The sequence below is a fragment of the Salvelinus sp. IW2-2015 genome, unplaced genomic scaffold (assembly GCF_002910315.2).
Source record: "Salvelinus sp. IW2-2015 unplaced genomic scaffold, ASM291031v2 Un_scaffold3279, whole genome shotgun sequence".
Taxonomy (NCBI): domain Eukaryota; kingdom Metazoa; phylum Chordata; class Actinopteri; order Salmoniformes; family Salmonidae; genus Salvelinus; species Salvelinus sp. IW2-2015.
In genome coordinates, this window is record NW_019944564.1 from 23,834 (window position 1) to 28,376 (window position 4,543).

A 4,543-nucleotide genomic window follows, 5' to 3' on the forward strand; every position below is an offset into this window, starting at 1 on the left:
GAAAGTAAGCGCAGGCCTACCCTGTCCTAGTGGTTAAAGTAGAGCAGCCTACCCTGTCCTAGTGGTTAAAGTAGAGCAGCCTACCCTGTCCTAGTGGTTAAAGTTTGAGCAGCCTACCCTGTCCTAGTGGTTAAAGTAGAGCAGCCTACCCTGTCTCTAGTGGTTAAAGTAGAGCAGCCTACCCTGTCCTAGTGGTTAAAGTAGAGCAGCCTACCCTGTCCTAGTGGTTAAAGTAGAGCAGCCTACCCTGTCCTAGTGGTTAAAGTAGAGCAGCCTACTAATTAGGGTAGCTGTTTGGTTAGGTGACCCACCTTATTGCTCAGTGGGCCCCAGAAACGAAGCCCTCTAGAGGTTCTCCCCTGTAACTCAGAGCTAAATCTTCTGATGTGAACTCTTCTTACTCAACCCTCTGGCTATGTTGTATTCATGCTGTATGTGGAGGCTAGCGGCTTGCAGCTGAAGTTATAGGAGAAAAACTAAGTTTAGTGTTCACTGGTTATGAGGGAAATGAGCATGTTCTAATGAAATGTTCTGAAGATTGGCTCCAAGGTTCCAAAGAGCCAACATTTGGAATTTATGCACTTTGATGAAAACTGATATTTGAATTCATTGTATTTTTATGTTTTGTACTGGAGTAATTATCTCACCTGTAGTCAAAGTGATCTTTCTCAGGCCTACAGTAACCAATACAGTACCCTGACTTCAACAGTCTTTAGGTGTTAAAAGGAATCACACGTTTCAGTGGGAGTAATAACTCAGGTATATAGGTCTATAGGAAGGTTATAGGTCAGGGCCCAGACTCACAAAACCTTCTTAAGGAGACATTTCTTCTTACCTGCCATTTATTCCTTGACTATAGACCTAAGAAGAAAGTTCAGCACAGTTTATATTCCTCAAAAAACTTCTTAGAAATGTTCTTGTGTTATTTTATGTTTCTCTTCAAGTAAAAAAAAATAAGAAATTCGATTTTTGAAAATAAAGTTTGTTCTTGGACATTTTCTTAATTCCAAGATAGCTAAACCCTTGTCTTAAACTCAGGGCAGTGAGAGAAAAAGCTAATTAAATAATTTGGACATATTTAATCACTCAGACTTCATCTGAAAGTTTCAGTGTTGATTATTTGAAACCCAAACACATGTTTTAGAACAGTCATCTCAGTAGGAAATATGCTAACATGATTGCCATTGCTAGCTAGATACTGTAGCTAGCTACAACAGTTTGCTTAGTGACAATCATTTTAAGAAGATAGTTCAGTTTGTAAGAAAATGATAAAATCTTAAGATATTGTTGAAGAATTTGCACTTGGGAACTATCTTATGAACTTATATATTTTTTAAGGAGGTTCTTAAGTTTTTGTATAAGAAGGTTTTGTGAATCTGGACCCAGGTTTCCACACCTGTAACAGTGAATTATACCCTGTCAAACACAACTGATGGTTCAGTAGTGGTTGGTCTGCCAATCAGAAGCTGATAGCCCATAGTTTCCCCCCATGCAATCTTATGACAACTACATTGACATGTTTGAAAATGTATTGATTTAAGTTGGAGGTAGTTTATGGCATGAACATGGTGGTAAACGAAAGACTCTTTTCACCTCTACAACCAAGTTATTGCATCTGTAACTTAACTATATCAATACAATTGATTAATATAATGCCTCAAAAAAAGTWTTTCCGATGTGGAATCCAATACACTGAAAGAAGGAATTTGAAAAGTGCCAAAATGTTTTTGAGGATGATTAATTGAATCGCATTTGCACAAAACTACTGTAACTTTAGTTTTTTCCTGTGACTGATGCTTTTATAATCTTATTGTGTTATTTATTGCACCAAATAATCCATTAAAATATTGATATGGTTGAATAGTCTCATTATTTTTGTTGTTGTCAGATATGAGTTTTATTTACAGTACCTGTCAAAAGTATTCAGACCCCCTTGGATTTCTTCAGATGTTTTGTTCGTGGTATTAAATGGATTTAATTGTAATTTATTCAACAAAATACTCTGTGAAAGTGGATGAAAATGTTTACTTTTTTAAAGATTAATAACAAATAATTAACTAAAATATAGCCGTTGCGTAAGTATTCAGCCCCTTTGTTTCGGCAAGCCTAAATTAAGTTCAGTAAGATGTGCGTTAAACAAGCCAGCAGCATACCACCCTGCATACCACTGCTGGCGTGCTTCTTGAAGCTAAGCAGGGTTGGTCCTGGTTCAGTCCCTGGATTGGCGAGACCAGGTGCTGTGGAGTGGTGTTGGAGCAGTGGAGGCAACTCTTTCCCTCTGGTCTAAACAGTTAAGTCCAATGCCCCAGGGCAGTGGATTGGGGACACTGCTCTGTGTAGGGTGGGCTGTCTTTCGGATGGGACGTTAAACGGGTGTCCTTGAACTCTCTGAGGTCATTAAAGATCCCATGGACTTATCGTAAGAGTAGGGGTGTTAAACCGCCAGTGTCGGCTAAATTCCCAATCGGAAGCCCTCAACCATCAAGGCACCTAATAATCCCATGCAGGTTTTAACAATTGGCTCATTCAATCCGCCTACCCTCTCCCCTGTAACTAATTCCGCAGGTCGTTGCTGCAAATGAAGAACGTGTTCTCAGTCAAACTTACCTGGTAAAATAAACGGTAAAATAAAATGAAAAAGTCACATAAATAACTTACATGGACTCACTTTGTGTGTAATAATAGTGTTTAGCATGATTATATTTATGACTAACCCTTCCTCTGTCCCCCATACATACATCTGTAAGGTCCCTCAGTCAGGTATTTAATTTCAAGCACAGATTCAACTACAAAAGATCAGGGACGCTTTTGAAAGGCTCAAAGGGCAGTGATTGAATCCTACTGCTCTGATGCTCGTCGGATGTGGCAGGGTTTGCAAACTATTATGGACTACAAGAGACAACTCCGAGGGGCTGCAACACGCCTACCAGGTGAGCTAAATGACTTCTATGCGCGCTTCAAGGCAAGCAACACTGAAGCTGCATGGGAGCTCAGCTGTTCCGGTCGACTGTGTGATCATGCTCTCCGTAGACCGTTATGAGATAGAGACCTTTTAACACAGGTCAAGCATTCACAGATTACCGGACGTGTACTGCCGAAGCATAGGCTCTGACGCAACTGGCAAGTGTTTCACTGACATTTTCAACCTGTTGACCGAGTCTGTTATACCAACTTGTTTCAAAAGCAGACCACCATAGTCCTGTGCCAAGAACACCTAAGGTAACCTGCCTACATACTCCGACCCGTAGACTCACGTCTGTAGCCATGAACGTTTGAAGGATTTCATGCTCAATATTACATCATTATTCCAAGAAACCCAGACCCACTCCAATCGATGCATACCCGCACCAGACGAGATCCACAGATGAATTCAATCATCTAATTGCACCCCACTGCCCCTTATCCCACCTGGAAAAGGAGACACCTATGTGAGATGCTATTCATTGATACAGCTAGCTTCAACACCATAGTGCCCTCCAAGCCTCAATCAAATCAAATTTGATTCGTCAAATGGTTAGCAGATGTTAATGGCGAGTGTAGCGAAAATGCTTGTGCTTCTAGTTCCGACCGTTGCATAGATACCAACGAGTAATCTTACCTAACAATTTCACAACTACTACCTTATACACACAAGTGTAAAGGAATGGAATAAGAATATTACATTAAATATATGGATGAGAATGGCTCGAACGGCATGGTAAGATGCAGTAGATGGTATATGAGTACATATATACATATGAGATGAGTAATGTAGGGTATGTAAACATTATATAAAGTGGCATTGTTTTAAAGTGACTAGTGATACATTTATTACATCCAATTTTTAATTATTAAGTGGCTAGAGATTTGATGTCAGTATGTTGCACGCAGCCACTCAATGTTAGTGTGGCTGTTTAACAGTCTGATGCCTTGAGTTAGAACTGTTTTTCAGTCTCCGTCCTGCTTTGAGCACCTGTACTGACCTCGCTACGCCTTCGTCGGGATGATAGCGGGGTGAACAGGCAGGTGGCTCGGTGGTTGTTGTCCTTGATGATCTTTTGGCCTTCCTGTGACATCGGTGTGTAGTGTTCCTGAGGGCAGGTAGTTTGCCCGCCGGTGATGCGTTGGTGCAGACCTCACTACCCTCTGGGGGAGCCTTGCGGTGTGGGGCGAGCAGTTGCCGCGTATCAACTGGTACGGTGACTCGACCCGACATGGATCCACGTTGTCGCATCTACCGTAAAGTTTGTGAAGGTAGGCTTTCGCTACGGCGCAGTATTGTGACTTCCACGGCACAGCAGATCATATAGTTATCGTATACCGACCGGCAAATGCACCTCGAGAATCGGACTGTGCTTGGAATAGCTGTCGTGCTCAGGTGTGATTATGATTCATTAATATTTAGTAGCGATAAACGTATGAGAGAATTACCACGCAGGGTCATGATGGGGTAACCAAGGCGGCGTGATACGCCCGACATGATGCTCTCGCCCGGATTGTGCATGGCTGTAAAGTTTGTGAACGTGTTTTTCGGGACAAGCCGAATTTCTTCAGCCTCCTGAGT